This window comes from Eretmochelys imbricata, chromosome 2, assembly GCF_965152235.1.
Source record: "Eretmochelys imbricata isolate rEreImb1 chromosome 2, rEreImb1.hap1, whole genome shotgun sequence".
Taxonomy (NCBI): Eukaryota; Metazoa; Chordata; order Testudines; family Cheloniidae; genus Eretmochelys; species Eretmochelys imbricata.
The window spans coordinates 167746155-167763726 of record NC_135573.1 but is presented as its reverse complement, the minus strand read 5'-3'; positions in this window follow the sequence as shown (position 1 = coordinate 167763726).

Here is a 17572-nt window from a genome sequence, read left to right as displayed (position 1 = left end):
AATTGTTCTCTTGACAGGACTATTCAAAACAAGAGTTTCAGGAGGACATACAATTTCATTCAGTGGAATAAGTTATGACTAACTTTAATTAAAATATTATCCCTTGACTCTGTCCTGAGACCACCAACCAAACATTACAGATCTGGCATTCATTTGTGTCCTTTTAATGGCATTTTCAAGAAGTTTATTCTTGGTAAGAAATAATTTGACTTGTAATATGTGGCCACTGAAAAGAGAGATTCACTATTTTTTTAAAAAATATTTTATTTTGCTGCATGGAAAACTTGTTTCTCTAACAAAGTGTACTCCACTGTATAAGTTCAGAAATGGTCTATAGGTTCCCAACTAGCCTACAAGCTATTACTTTAATTTTCATAATACTTTTCATCTAGCCACCTCAAAGCACTTTACAAACATTAATGAATGTCCAAACACCATTGTGTGTGAGAGAAGTACTGGACCATAATGAACTCCATTGCCTGTAATGCCTCTCTATTCAGCACTACGTAGAATGCCTCCATGCCAACAACTGCAAACTACAGGTGATCTAATTTCTTGTTTTGTGGGTTTCTCTGTAACTATGCATTTACCTCCTGACCCTGCTCCTTGCTCACATTTTTTCCAGTCTGGTGTTGCTGCTTAATGTTACTGGTATTATCTGGTAACTGTTTCACAGTGCAACTGGAAGTGAACTTGTTGATCTAGTTAGCAGGGTTGTGGGACTTTGCGCTTGCTAGGGTCACAGCCAGGATTACTTCATATCTCAGTCACCCATATCAGTCACTGAAATAATTTACTCATTTTTCTTCCTGGGGTGATGGTGGGAAGTTGGCCATACATTTGGCACCTTTCTTTCGTCTCATGTTGCAGTACAGTGAACCATGCTCTGTCCATTTTGTGTCTTCCTCTGAGGTTCACTTGGTTTACCCCCATGTTTCTGCACTGCACTAGGGCTTTCAATCCCTCTCATCTCGTTCTACATTGCTCTTGTTACTTGGAGGTATTTCTCCAGAGTTGGCCAACCTTGTAATAGATATTAAACCTGAATCAGTTGTGCCATAAACAATTCTGACTGATCTTTTATTCTTGTTTTATGTCGCAGAGTTGTGCATGAACAATAAAGCTCTCAGCTCTGATAAATGCATCTATCCTTTCTCCTACATCTTGGTTTCATGTTCAATTAAATAAGAGGAAAGCGGGAGACCTTTGTACTGGCTCATTCTTTTTAGGGTCACAGGGCTCAGTTATTGTAGTGTTTGTGGCACTATCCATGGAAATAGTGTCTCATTCACTTCTCATATTTTTCCTCCCCCAGTCAGCTAATGGGAAGAGCTTTGTTTTCATTTTGTTTCCCCTGGCCCTGGCACAAAGACTCCTCGTCCTTGTTTTTTTGTTTTTTTTTCCTGGCCCTACAGTTAGTTCTATACACAGTTTCATTTATTGCTTAGTCTTTGCATGCTTCAGTCAGACTTTTTATCTAGAAACCCATCTTTTCCAGTGGTCTGAGTATAGTACTTAGATCCAGTCTTCTCAGTGTGTTATATCTGCTGCTTTTGGCTTTCATTTAATCACACTCTTTACTCTCTTGCTAAACCACTGCAGTCATGATTGATGTGGATTCTGCTGGGCTGCAGTAAAGAGAGGGCACAAAGTTGACAGAATTAAACTGTTTTTATTCAACATAGTGATACCAAGCTATTCTGTAACGGCAGCCAGCGCTTCGTGTCTCTCCTAACAATCTGCCCTTCAGACTTTTTTTTTCCTTTTTACTTCCTGGTGTTTCTCAAATGTTTATCCCTTGAGAGAAACTATCACCACGGGGCTTCTGGAGCCAGTAGCTGCCACCCAGCCTGCCATTAAGGAGAGAGGCCATATAATGATGATGCAGCCCAAGGCTGGATTTATTCATGATTATTAGTGGATGATGCCATGTCTGAGGGAGGAATGATGCTAACTCCTTTCCCTAGTTCACCCATTGCCCACTTCCTCCCCTCCCAATGAATCCCGAGACCTGTGGAGAGCCCCCACACCCACAGTTGGATTTGGGGCAAGGGAGGGAAAGCTGGGGAGGTGGGAGAGGGAGATCTGCTCAGAGGGTTCCATCTAGGTATAGGTCTTGTGGAGAACTACTGGGCACCATAAGCCTGAGCCCAAATGCAGTGGTCAATAAAATGTCTACTATTAATTTCAGTGGGTTTTAGATCAGGCCCTATATTCTTTTGCTCTTTGCAAACTGTTAGGATAGATTTTAGTGATCTAGTATTTTTAGATTTTTATTAATACAGATTTTTTCAAAATTGTTTTTAATTTTTTCTCCCAGAAAGACCTGTTTCACTTTTCAGTCCACACCTTTTAAAGCACAGATTCATTTTACTTTTATAGATCATTAGCATCTTGCAGATAAAGCTGGCTTTGTTTCCTAAATGTATGTAGTCCTTTGATTGTAATAAGAATGAAAGCCAAAATAAAACCTGTAAAGTGTAATTAAATCACTCGGTTTATTTGTAGTGCTAATGTCATTATTTGGTTGGTATTTCATTAAATCTATGAAAAGTCAGGAACAAGTGGTGAACGCTCCAGGAAGACCTGTTCAGTGGCTGATAGAAGATTGACACATGATGCCAATTAAAACGTTACAATGGCATGTTTCAGTGTGGAAAGTTGAGATAATGACATGGCTCAATCCTAGTCTTATTCAGTTCTACTTTATGCTTACTTCCCAGTGAAGTCAATGGAAGTTTTGCCTGAGTAGGAAACACAGGATCCATCACAGATTGACCTATGCCTTATGCCTGAGTTTCTTCAGAACTCTTGAGTTCATGCTATCTGGTCCTGGTGACTTATTACTGTTTAATGTATCAATTTGTTCCAAAACCTCAATCTGGGGCAGTTCCTTGTCACTTTAAAAGAATAGCTCAGGTGTGGGAATCTCCTTCACATCTTCCACAATGAAGATCAATGCAAATAATTCAGTTTAGCTTCTCCAAAGTGACCTTGTCTTCCTTGAGTGCTCCTCTAGCACCTCAATTGTCTAGCGGTCCCACTGACTGTTTGCATAGTAAGCATCTCATCCTGCCCCTTTGAGTCAATGTCAGTGACTCTAAATGGGAGCAGGATCAAGCCATGCTAGCATGATCCTGCATAGCACTGAGCCTTATTCATCAGAGCAGGGGTTGGCAACATGTGGCTTTGGAGCCACATGTGGCTGTTTGGGTGGCCCCTTGCAGGCAGCCGTTTTTTGAGGGGGTCAGAGATGCAGGCTCTGGCTGGGAGGCACTTACCAGAGGCGGCTCCTGGCCAGCAGCTCCCCGAAGTGGCTGGCTGCTGGCATGTCTCTGTGTGCCCCTTTGTGGGAGGGGGGCAGCAGGTCTCCGTTCACTGCCTGCACCCGCAAGCACCACCCCCACAGCTCCCATTGGCCGGGAACCTGCGAGGACAGTGCTGGGGGCAGAGGCAGCATGCAGAGACCAGCCAGCCACTTCTGGGAGTGGCATGGGGCCAGAGCAGGCAGGCAACCTGCTGAGCCCTGCTGCGACACCGGCTAGGAGCTGCCTGTGGTAAGCACCTCCCTGCCAGAGCCTGCACCTCACACCCCCTGCCCCAGATCAGAACCCCCTCCTGCACCCAAACTCCCTCCCAGACCCCATGCCCTGTCCTTCCAGAGCCCCCTCCCGTTCATGTTCATATTCAAATTCGAACGGCAAAAGTATTAGTGAGTAGTAATAACTGTAATATATTTTAGTAGTAGTAGTTGATAAATTCTAACTTTACAAGTAGCTTTGCTTGTGATGCGGCTACCAAGATATTTTGGTCAAAGACAAAAACAAAAATATGGCTCTTTGAGAGGTTGCCAACCCCTGAACCAGAGCGTGTGGATAGAATCCCCAACTTCACTGACACTGCTCATCTGCTCAGCTTTAAGAGACATGGTTAATTCTAGGCACAAACCACATTCACCAGCTTCTGGACTGCCGGTGAGCACAGAGCATATTTTCCAACACGCCCTAGTTCACATGTGGAAGCAAGGCCAATATTTTTCTATAAACTGAGATAAAAATCTGTCAGCATCCAGGTGCTAATTGTATTATGTGAAATAGTAAGTGGACCAGATTGCAATGGCCCTTCTCTCATGAGAACACAGGAGGGACACAATCTTTGTACAGCTGTTCAAAGGCACCCTACACCAGCAGTACCTAATTCTTTATCCCCAAAGAAAAGCATTTATTATGAACAAGAGTCCTTCTGTGATTGGAAGGAAAACAGGAAACTTATAGCTATTTGGATGTGTTTTTTACCAGTTTTATTCCAGTTCATTTTTACCGTAACTATTTTTCTTATGTGTATTAACAGCCAGATCCAAAGCCCACTGAAACCAATTGTAGACTTTCTGTGATGTCAGTGGGCTCTGGATCCAGCCCTTAATATAGTTTCTAAACACAGGTCCCTTTCTTGGCTCAGTCCCTTACAGTAGTGAGTTCATGTCCATTAAGAGTAATATGAACCCACAAATCTAATGGCCTACTATGGAGGTAGTGAAAAGATTAATTAACTTCTTCAAATCCCGTCTTTTACATTTAATTACCACACTGTCAATACTAAAATCCATTTTCCATTTTTATATTGTCATTTTCTCCTAGTTTTAACTGGGAGTTATAATCAAAAAGGTCAGTTACAGTAAGTTAAATTACTTGAATCTGAGGATGAGAAACTGACATTTAACCTAACTGAGGGTGCTTTTTAACTGTGAATCTGATTAATTTAAAAACAATTTGAATCCATTCTTTGCTTCATTGCCTGTGTATTGCAGCGCTGAAAATTTGACCCAAGAGGGGATCATTCAAGGCAGAATAGCTGTTTAGTAGATATATATGTCTCTCTTTCAACTTGTCTAAATACTGGAACAAATGCATTTAAACCAAAGAAGTGTTTCAGTTAGCTTTTTGTGTTACTTTTGTGACTTCACTTCCTGGAAAAGTGAAATTGGGGACTTTTTTCCCAGAAAAACCTGTTTTACTTTATTAGTTGGATATCTGCATTTGTTTACATTTCAGCAATCTAATGCTGCGAGCCCTAGATCTGGGCAAAATGTTTTCGATGAAACATAACCTGCCCAAATTCAACTGTGATATCCCCACAGTTTTATTTTATGCACCAAGAATTTACGTAAAGCCAGGTTCTGAAACCTCTTACATGCAATGTTAGTTTTTTCCATGAGTAGCCCTTCTGAAGCCAAGGGAGCTTTTTTCAGAGTGAGGTACTACCCTTGCTCAAACTGAGTATCAGAATCTGCCCCTGAGGAGTTTGTTTCCTTTTGTACCTACATTGCTGTACAATATGTTGCACTTCTTTGTATCCATTTTGAAAATCAAAATCAGAGCTACTGTTTGAAAGTGTGCAGGCATTGCAGGCACACAAATAGCCATGTAAGTGAAACCCATTTGAACACTTGCTCTAGGACTGTGGTTTTCAAATTGAGGGTCACGACCCAGTAGTGGGTTGCAGAATGGAAGGAACTGGGTCGCAACAGCTCTGATCAGCACCGTCAACTGGGCTATTAAGCATCCAGTCCGGCTCCTGGGCAGGGGGTTACAGGGCTCCGCGCACTGGCTCTGCATCCCATTGGCCGGGAACCAACCAATGGGAACTGGGATGGTTGGTGCCTGTGGGCAAGAGCCGTGTGGAGGCACTTGCATGCTTCCACCTAGAAGCTGGACCTGCTGCTGGCTGCTTCCAGGGCACAGCACAGTTTGTGGTGCCAGGACAGGCAGGAAGCTTGCCTTAGCACTGACTGTGCCACTGACTGGGAGCTGCCCGGGGTAAGCCCATGCCCCAATCCCCTCCCCCATCCCTGAGCACCCCCTCCCCCTAACCCAGAGCCCCTTCCTGCACCCTGAACCCCTCATCCCTGGCCCCACCTGAGAGCCCTGACCCCCTCCTGCACCCCAACCCCCTGCCGCAGCCCTGAGTCCCTGCCACACCACAAACCCCTCATCCTCAGCCCCAATGGGTCATGGGCATTAACAATTTTCTTCAACGGGGTTGCCAGAAAAAGAGTTTGAAAACCACTGCTCTAGGAGATGGCCATGGATGGCCACCTCAGAGGGAGTTGCTAGATTTATGCTGAGTGTGCATGCCAAAGCATAAGTATGCAGAAATGGACTGGGTTGTTTGTGGGATAGGTGCTGCAATCTATATTTATTCAGAATTGCATGAGTCATACCCAGGCCTGTGTGTGTGTGTGTATGTATATAAAAATTAGAGATGGATCAAGTGAGAAGTCACTCATGGAAGTGATCTACTAAAAGCCCTCCACTGGACCATACACTATAGCTCAAAAGAGAATCTGAGGTACATGTTATAGTTGTGTTGTCTCTGGGTACTCCTCCATATGGTATCCAGAACACCCTTCCCACATCTGCAATGTTGCATGGTCAGTGTCTCCCATGCTTCTTGTCCAGACAACTCCTGTTCTCTTTTGGCTAGCTGGCCCTCCTTTAGCTGCCCTTATACAATGGCAGCTGACCTTTGCACAATAAGGAGAAGTGGTGGGACTCTTATTTCCTTCACTGTCCTCCTGTAGCCTCTGATGGCACTGATCCTGCCAGGTATCACCTCTTCACATAACTATCTTCCAACCACTATTCATCTCCCAGGAGCCTTGATTCAGGCACCACCGCTTTCTCTATAAGGAGCTTCAGATTCCTTTCATTTGTGTGATCTCCTCCTGGCCTCTCTCCATCATCATCAGTGAAGCCCATTGAAACAGTGCAGTGACAATATCACTGTACTGATTCATCCAGTCATCTTTACAGTAGGTGTTTTGGGATATGCACCAGGACACTGTGCATATTACTGACCGATTAGCATATGTTAATGTGGCACTTGTGGACATGGCCAGGCAGGCTTTGGTAGCCAGCCTCATTAGCATGCAAGCTGTGAACACTGGACAATCACTTGGATACACTAGTGAAAGCAAATGCCTAAGATCTGTGCACACTCCTCAAACTTCACATAGCCCTTACTTGCCTGCAGGCTGCATTTGCTAAAACTAGGGTTGCCAGGCATTCTGTTTTCAACTGGAACACCCAGTTGAAAAGGGAGCATGGCAGCTCCGGTCAGCACTGCTGACCAGGCCATTAAAAGTCCAGTCAGCAGGGCAAAGGCAGGCTCCCTGCCTGCCCTGGCTCCATGCAGCTCCCAGAAGTAGCCAGCATGTCCCTATGGCCCCTAGGCACAGGGCCAGCTAGGGACGCTCCGTGTGCTGCCCACGTCTCGAGCACCAGCTCCATTGGTCAGGAACCAGGGCCAATGGGAGCTGTGGGGGTGGCACCTGCAGACGTGGGCAGCACACCATGCAGAGCCACCTGGCCGCACCTCTGCCTAGGAGCTGGATATGCTAGCCACTTCTGGGAGCAGCGTAGAGCCAGGGAAGGCAGGGAGCCTGCCTTTGCTCCTCTACATCACTGACTGGGAGATGCCTGAGGTAAATGCCACCCAGCCAGAGCCTGCACCCCAAACTCCCTGCCCCAGGTTGGAAACCCCACCTGCCCGCCCAACCCTCTTCCCCAGGTCAGAACCCCATTTCACACCAAAACTCCGTCCCAGAGCCCACATGCCCTCCTGCACCCCAAGCCTCTGCCCCAGCCTGGAGCCTAAACCCCTCATTTCTGGCCCCACCCTGGAGCCTGTACCTCCAACTGGAGCCCTCAACCCCGCCCGCACCCCAACCCTTTACCTCAGCCCAGTGAAAGTGAATGAGGGTGGGGGAAAGTGAGAAACAGATGGAGGGAATCTGAGTGAATGGGGGTGGGGCCTTAAAGAAAGGGCAGACCCTCAGGGAACAGGCAGGGAAGGGGCGGGGCAAGAGTCTTAGGTTTTGTGCAATTAGAAATTTGGTAACCCTAACTTAGACACTTAGCAACCACACAAGACAGCCACCTTTAATGGCAAAGTAGCTTGGTTTGCCCACAAATGCAAAAATTTGACTTTATTCTGGCATGGCATACTCTCTGGAAACCTTAAAGGCCTATCTGGTTTAATCCAGACAGGTACAAAGGCTCCTCTTGGCCCACCATTCCCAGACCCAGTAACTCCTAGTCCCCGTTATTCATTGGAAAATGCATTTTAACAAGAATGGGCTACTGCAGCCCAAGACTTGCAACATCTCTCCATTGCTACAGTATATAGTGGGTCAAAGCTCTCTCTCAGACCACTTACTTCCTTACTCATACTGCAGTGCAAGGTGCCTGGGCCCCATTTCAGTATTTCTTGCTACAAAAAGTCACGTGCCATTTGGACCGCCAGCTGTCCCAGCAGCCTACTGTACCAGGATGGCTAACAGAAGCCAATTCTCAAACTCAGTGTTTTGCACACAAACAAAATGTATTTGTGCCCAGACCTGGGCACTAGACTCTTCTGCTCTGATGTTCAAACTAGCTAAGTTTACACCCAAATGTTTGGGCGCCATTACAATGACCCCTCCTGCATGCAGAGAAGAGTACACACCTACAAGCTCTACCGCCTGCATGAGGGGCCAACTCGACTACAAGTGTAAACTGGCCTGGACCTTCAACAGAGCTGCATCAATTTACATGTGCAGAGAATCTGGCCGAAGATTCTTTGAAAACTGGGACCTCGCTTCCTAGTCCGCTGATTCATCAGTTTCCCAGCGTTCTTCTCAAAGTTTTCTGCATCCTATTGTGGTGCAAGATCCTGTTCCACACTCTTGTCTGTCACGTAGGGCTGCTTCTTAAGACTACAATGCCATAGAGCAGCTAGTAGTATTAGTGACCTCCTGCTCTATTAGTTCCATCTTATGTGGCTGGAAATTGATTTTCCTCTTTCTGGCAAGTAAAAATCTATACTGTGCTCTATCAATCTCGTCTGCGCAGCAGCACTAACAGTTGAAATTATGGAGGAAGAGGCAGCTCTTCGGGCATTGTAAGTGGCAGCATCTTTCCTGAATGTTAGAATAAGCAGACTGTGCTAACACAATTATCTAACAGCTTCCAGTATGGGACTGGTAGGCTAGCAGAGATTTCTCTTTAGCTCTGTATGAGCTGAATACCCTGTGAAGAGTTCAGCTATAGTGAAGTGATAGGGAATCAGTCACACAAAAAAGGTCACAAATAAAGGAATTCTGCCCATATTTTGAAACCCATGTTCATACTTGGCTAAATGCTGCCCAGAAACCAGTATTTATATACATGTTAAGATTTTCTTTTGGTAGCAGGCAATTTATCCATCCCGTCAGAGAAACCCTATAAGAACTATTGTAATATGCCAAATATTTGTGAAACTTTCAATACACTAAAATCAGAATGCTGCATCCTATGAGACTTTCAACTGCTCTAGACAGCAGTACTCCCTGGGACATTGGAACTCTCTACCTCAAAGGTGCTGCTGGCGAATGCACAACATAAGCAGTCTCAATTCTGGGCCCAAAACTTGGGAATTAACTCCCATTGAATGGAAGTGACACACAATTCACTCACTTTCAGGTCTCACTGAAAACTGTATTTCTCTGATTTTACTTTCTTCATAGCAACTCGGAATCTATTAGCATCTCAAGAACACACAAATCTCATGTACAAAGCTTGATGGGGCACAGAACAGAGAGGAAACTTTGTTCAAATAACTCACCTTGATGATTGTTTAGCCCTATGAAAAGTTCAGATATCAGTCTTGGGTGCTCTATAAGAAGCTGAATAGAGCACACTATACTCTTCCCCCCCCCCTTCTCATAGGTGTCACAAAACTGAAGGAGTATATAGCAATTTGAACACTGTGGGGAAACTTTCCACGTTAATATAAAGAACCTGTCACTGGGAACAATACCATGTACATTTTCAATAGCAAACTGGATGGATATTTCCAAGCAGACATACCATGAAAGGAAAATGAAAACAGACATTCACATGGTACAAATGAGCACAGTCTCAAGACACTCATAAAACTGTTATGAAAATTGGTCAAGCATATGTAATTCCTTATTTTTATCATCACTGTCAGTGAGAAACGAAACAATGTCTATCCGTGGGTAGAATAAGGAAGTAGGAGTCAGGAACATGTGTTTCCATTTCCAGTTCAACCACATAGTGGTCTAGATAAAGTCTTTTAGCCTCAAGCCAATTGCCTTAGTTTAATGGCCTGTAAAATGGGAATAATAATACTCACCTCCTGTACTTCCCTTCAGTGTTATAAAGCTTAATGATTTAATATTTAGTAAGCACCCTGAGGCCATCAGGTAAGACAATAAGAGTAAAGTATTTATTACACTAGTTCCTGGAGCTGGTCGAGGAAACTTTTGACAGAAGGTTTTGCATCAGAAAATGCCAATATGTCAAAAAATGAAACATTGTGGCGAAGGGTCAGCTTTGACAAACTTCCCCATTTTGGAACAGAATGTATTTTGAGATTGTATGAAATGTCCTGTTTTGACACTTTCAAAACAAAAATCTGTTTTTTGAAATTTAAGTTTGTTTTCAGCCTTTATCTTAATTTTTTAACTGTATGTTTTGGTAATTTCAAAACAAAGTATTTTGATCTGAATTTTTTCTGTGTTTTCAGTTCATGACGACGCCAGGGATTCAACTTTTCATCCCAATTTGGGATGGGAGGGGTTAAAATCTTGACTCTCATGTGATGGGAAAACTGTTTTCTGCCCAGTTTAGTAACACTTTATACTGTAAAAAGAAAAGGAGTACTTGTGGCACCTTAGAGACTAACAAATTTATTTGTGCATAAGCTTTCGTGAGCTACAGCTCACTTCATCGGATGCATCCAATGAAGTGAGCTGTAGCTCACAAAAGCTTATGCACAAATAAGTTTGTTAGTCTCTAAGGTGCCACAAGTACTCCTTTTCTTTCTGAGAATACAGACTAACACAGCAGCTACTCTGAAACCTGAGTTTATACTGTATCTTTAATTACATTTATTAGTGTTGACATCCCTGATTTAGGGCCAGATTGTGACTTTGTCTAGACTCAATGGGCAAGAGATTGGGGGTATGGGTAAAGTATGCTTTTCTTCTCCCTTAAGCAAGATGTAACTTTAATCTGTGCGCTCTAAAAGGTGCAGGGAGTGCAACCCCCAAGTCATAAGGTGGGAGCCCAGTGATCCAAAATGGTTGGGAGAAGACAGTGATGGCCATCGTCCACAAGGAGCAGGCCAGTCATAGCTGGTAGAGCCAACTACACCATCCTAAAGGATGTTACACCTAACAACAAAAGTTGGGAGGGAATGAAACTTGTGAGGACAAGAATTTGACTCTATGCCTGAGTTCTGTTTCCCTGTTCCTGAATGCCCTCCAAGAGCACCACATCCTACAGTTATATCCTAAAAGTGTGTGTGTGTGTGATTAATGCTGTGTCCCCTGGTATCCCCTCCAGCACCTATCACTGTGAGGTCCTGGTGCACGACAGGGGCTCCTAGCTGCAGTGGTAATGCAAATAAATAAATAGTACTGTCCCCCACTGTTCATTTCTGTACCCCTCTATACCCCAGTGCTGTACAACTGGCTGGTTTGTTTATCTGCCGTGTCCACAGATTTGGCCAATCGTGGCTCCCACTGGCCGCAGTTTGTCTCTCCAAGCCAAAGGGGGCTGCGGGAAGGGCGGCCAGCACATCCCTCAGCCCGTGCCGCTTCCCACAGCCCCCACCGGCCTGGAGCGTCCAACCGCGGCCAGTGGGAGCCACGATCAGCCGAACCTGTGGACGCAGCAGGTAAACAAACCGGCCCAGGCCGCCAGGGGCTTTCGCTGAACAAGCGGCGGACCTAGCTTGAGAACCATTGCCCTAGTCCAAACTAGCACCTGATACAAGGGTATTTAAATCATAGGAAGAGTGGCTGCAGTGTATCACCCTTGGGTCCTTTCTCCCCAACAGGGGTTATCTGTCTCTCTCCCAGCTGTACTTTCCTGCTTGTTTGGAGAGATGCCAACCAGCTCCCTCTGCTCTCTCCCATGTGCTCCAGGTCAGCAAGATGGGGGCCCTTCCTCCCTCTGTGAGTGCAGCTAGCAGGAGGGAAACCAGACTTTTCCCTCCAGCACCCACTGCTGGCTTCCTCTGCTCTTCATCTTATCAGTTGCTAAGTGCTCCATGGGAGAAGTGAGGGCTGAGCCTGCTGCAGTTATTGCACACAGCTTCACTTTTGGGGGCTGGAACTGGCCTCCCCTTCCCTCCATCACGACCTGTTCACCATGGACACCGTGGGAGGGGGAAAAGAAAGACGACATTGTTCCCTCTGCTTGAGAGTTGTGGGAGAAATGGGCTGTTCTTCCCCTCCCCCACCCCCATCTCTGCCAGTGTGTGCTGTGTATCTGCCCTGCATAATGTTATGCACTATACTTCCCCAAGGCGCAATCCTTCCCTCAGTTATCCCAGGACAGTACAGCTCTGCACTGTCTCCAATGTACGTGTGTGCCTTAAAGATACTAGGCACCCATTTAGTGTTTCTTTCTCTTTGTTTTCAAAGGAATGAAATGCATTTCTTCGGCTTTAAACCAAGTATTTTAACAAATCTGTCATAAGACACATTTATGTATTACTGCTTTCTGGAAGTTAAGGACATTGCTTTGCCTGTAATATTTCTACACCAGCTTTGAAATGTCACATTTCTTCATTGTCCCCAGCAGTACAGTGCAAACCTACAATCATGCATTTTCAATAGACTAAGTCTATTGACTTATAAGAAGAAACATTCCTGCACCTTTGACTCCATTCTTAGGATTTCCTGTGACCTGCAGGGCCCATCCTCATGGATTGTGGTCAGCAAAAAACTCTGGCCAGACACCAAAGATCCCTTATCAGATCTCCTACAGTCTGCCAGAGGGGGCTTCTTCCCTTTGTGTGACTCCTCCTAAGATATGAAGGAACAGGGTTCTTTGTCTAACAAAGAACAACATTTTTTAAAAAGTTCTCCCGCAGCAAACTTCATTAAGATAAAGTTTCAAACAAACATTTAAAAAATCCATACACATACATAATGCAAAAGCTGCATTAATGGCTGTATTCTCACAAAGACTAGTTCCTGACAGTTCCCCAGTGCAAATTACTCCTAATTATTTCTAAGAGTAGAAATCATGTCAGATCCTTAACTGATGTAAATAGTTAATGGAGCTACACTGATTTGCACCAGCTACTTATCTGGCCCAATGTGTTGACAGAACAGGAGATTTGGTAAGTTTTTATCTTCCACTTCTTTTTGTTTTCTCTTCCCCTTGATTTCTCTCCCCAATAATTTTTAGTTTTAATGTAATAATATTCTAAATCCATGGTTATCATAATTGCCCTTTGAGTTATGCCAGGGCCATTCAGAATTTCATAGCAACAGCAGGGTGAACTGTTAAAATGTATGCCCCTATACTGAGCTGGAAGACAATCTCCAAGTTAAAGGGCCTATGACCTACAGTAGATAGCTTCTGATTCCATCCAGCAGAGGACAGTAGCAAACATACAAATTAGCCAGATGATTTCAATAGCTTTACTTAAATATTTTAAAATGCTTATTGAATTTGTAAATGCACTTAAGGTAAATGTATATATTTCAGTAGTTAGCAAATTATAACTATTTCTCTCCAGTTCACAGAGCTGATCTGATTCCCTGCAATCTCAAATTGCTTACACCCCAGCAAAGGTATGCACCTGAGCATGGTAATGCAGCTGTGTGTCTGTACAGGATTTTGTAGTGGAGGTTGCACCATTGTGTGGCATGACCCAGTGTAACGAAAAGGAAAACACAATCTGGTTTATCATGTGTGGTATCATCATGCCTCTTTCAAATCTTGTGTGACATGCCAGTCATTTCACTGAGGCATGCCACATGTCTGAAAATCCACCTCACACTCAGTTCTCTTCCCTCATGTGAGTTTCAGAACAATTTAGAAATCTATATCTATGTATTAACAGGTTAGAAACTATCGAACTGTGTGGATTACACATTCTAGTATGTTATCAGGAATGAGCAGACTAAATGTAGCGATAAATGAAACCATTAATTGATTTATGGATCTGATGTCCCTCAGGAAATAAGACATGATTATCCCTGGGTATTGGTATGCATTTTAGAAACCACATGTGTATAGCTTAGTCCCAGCAAGTACAGGGAAGAAGACTCCACCTATGCTAGTTTTAGATAGTAGAATGTATTTAGAAATGAGCCTGATCAGGAACAGCTCATTAGAACCCACTTAAATTTTGGGGAATTTCAGGATTAAATCTGGATCAACTGTAGCATATCTATATAATAGTCTTAATTGTATCATTGATTGTCAACATCCCTGAAGTTTGAAGAAGCTTGGATTTGCGTCCAGTTTTGATTCTGAAATTCATTATTTGGGTCCATCTCTACTAATACCTAGACTAGGTCAGAAGATTGTTCCCCATACACAATTTTTTTTAAACGAATCCAAAAATGGTTTCACTTGTCTGTCAACATGTCTATGGAATTTAAGGGATTTTTTGTTTTTGAAAACTAAAACCCTAGAAACTTTACTTGAATGGCCTTTCAATTGCCTTTTTTTAAAAAAAAAATCAGTTTTTAAATGTTCAACAAAAGCATAGTAGAAAATTGACATTTTCTGCAGAAATTTCCATCTTGATCTGTCATTTTTCACTGGGAAACAAATATTTCAAATGAGAAACTTCTACCTTCTCTACTAGTAACTGGTATATAAGGCGAAAGCCATTTTTAGTATTTTTGTCACCATTTTCAAGTCAAGAGGAGCATTAACTGTGCGTAGTATTCATTAATCAAGTATCTTTCTTATGCATCAAAGCAGCTTGTGGTTATAAGAGAACCAAACAATAGCCTAAGACTTAGCATTTATAAATATGACTGCATTTTATTTCTGAAGTAATAAATCCATATTTAAAAGATGCAGGTGATCGGCCGCCCAGGCAAATAAAATAGGGTGTAGGAGCCTGACTTTAGGCACCCAGGTTTAAAAATGTTGAATTCAGAGAGTATGTGAAGGTGCCTGGACTTTTTTAAGAGGGGAGGCTACAAAAATATTTGAAAGAAAGCAGTTTTTGTTGGCATATCAGATTTTCACATTCATTTTTTCAAGAAAAATATTTCAAGTGTTTTAAGAAATGAAAATTTTTGTTTCATTTTGAAAAAAGTCATTTAATTTTGAAACCTTTAATTTTCCAGTTTGGGCTTTTCCCGACTTTTATTTTCTTTTTTTTGCTCACTGGAGGAGAGGGGGAAGATGGAGGAGTAAAAATGTGAGAAACCCAGAGGAAATCTTTTCTAGTGGGGGTGAAAAAAGTAAGAAGATATGTTTTTTTTTTCCTTCTTTCTCTCACTTTTCAATTCTCCTTCCCTCCCTCCTCCCCCAGTGGCAAAAATGAAATGAGTCATTTTACTACTGGGTTAAAAAAAAGGAGAGGGAGTTTCTCATGACTAAGTAAAAACTTTGAATTTTGTTCAGAAATGAATTTTAGCACATTCTTAAACTAACCTGTGTTTTCAGAAAAATGACCAGCCTTAGTTTGGACAATAAAAATAGCATACTCAGTTTCACTTTTTTCCCCACTCTGGTTCACTTACTACTTCTTACACACTAGCACAACACTGAAATACTTGAGTTCCCTGCAGTGCCGCGGATGTCTTAATCCAAACAAAACCTTTTAATTTAAAATTAAATGTAAAGACCCATGAAACACTTGTTGCTATTAAGTGTAGTAAAACCCTTTAAAACTAAACACAAGAATTTAGTGGAACTCGCTGCCGGATACATTGTTTACTGATACATTCAAGGATTAAGTTGCAAGAGGTTCTGCATCTTTTGGAGGACAGCTCCATTCCTGAGGGACAGCTGCTGCAGCTGCTAGCCTCTCCAGATTTGTGTGTGTGTTCCACGTTTTAGTGCTATGTCTGTACAGATCGGATCTCAGTAAAGAGCCCTCTGTGACTTCCTCGGATAGACAGAAATCCTACTCTGTGTATCTGTGAGTCAGAATAAATGTTTCCAATTCTGTTGTAGGGTATTAGAAATGTATTTATTCAGTATTATGCAAAGTTCCTCACTTCTCAAAAGCACCTCTATGTAGTGGGTACTCTGTTCTGCATAACAGGCCTGCATACATTTTTCAGAGCTGCACAGGATTTAGTCACATGATTACCATTAAAGCAGAAAGGAATTGCTTGTGCCTAATTTCCATGCAGCTCTTAGAAAATTTATAGCTTATACAGTAGGTCTTAAAGGCTTTAATAAAACCACCTTCATTAAAATCTACAGGCATAGCTTTGTATCAGTTTTACATTTTGTCCCGAGACCTTAGAATCTGTCTCAGTATTTCCATTGGAATTAATCTTCCCTTGTCATGGTAAAGTTACAGCACAACCTATTAACAGCTTCACATTACTTCAGAATAAAGATGCTGTTATTAATGCTTGTTACCACTATGGCTACTTCTACATTCTCAACTGGACATGGGTCCAGGCCCAGGGTTGTACCAGAACCTACACTACAATCCACATCTAAACCCTAGAAGCACAGGTTTCAGGGTGTGCAGAGAAAGAATACTCTAGCATGCCTCAGGCTGTGATACAGCCCTGTACCCGTGCCATTTTGTAGTGTGGATGGAGCTAAAGGATATGTACCATGTCCTTAAAAGCTATTTTCCACTGTACTCTTTTCACCAGTACATATGACCAGTACATATGACCATGGAACCTGATCTGAAAGCTGTGACCTGGTCAGCCAAGCACACCCAGGCACTCACCAGTGTGTTACTGGAGTTCACTGTCCTCCATGACTTCTCCCACATCACCAGGAACATCCATCTTTACGAGGCATCCTTGAAGAGGCTGGCACAGGCAGTCATTCACTGGACTCCAGCTCAGCGCAGGGAACCAGTAAAGCACCTCAGGCTCCAGTATTGGAAGGCAAAAGACTCTAGCAGGTGCTCTAGGAGAGGTAATGCAGCATGCCCCTTCTTCAAGGAGCTGGACTGGGTGCTCTTTAGCCTAAGTGCTAAGCCTGAAGTAACTAACAACCCTTCCTCAACCCCACTGCCTCATCACCCAACAGCATGAAGAGGAGGGCCAAGGCGAGGTGGCAGCAGGGACCAAAGAGGAGATGGCTCTGTAAGACATGGAGGAAGTGAAGCGAGTTATTTTGACCTCTACGCACAGGAGCTGGCTCAGCAAACCCCTTCTGATGAACCAGAGGAGGACTCTGAGACTCCACAGGAACCAGAATCTGAGGCTAATAAGTTAAACTTATACTCTCCCTGCTAACATCTCCTCCTTCTTTCTCCAGGGCTGGAAGGCCACCCACTTCCTCCTCCCCCCCCAAAAAATGGTCCATAACAAAGACACAACTGTAAATCCAACATTTTGTTGAATTACCATGAATCACTAAAAAGCTTTTGGCAGAACTATCATAGTGCCCCTGGCTCTGTGAGTGTCTGCCAACAGGCTGTCAGCCAGGGAGGAGGTAGAAAGGTATGGCTGGGGGATGGGACTCTTGTACAAGATTAATGGTTCTCCAGAGTTTCAGTTGTGTTCCGCTGCTTTCAAGATCACAGACTTTAACTTCGGTAACATCCTCCCCCTAGAAAT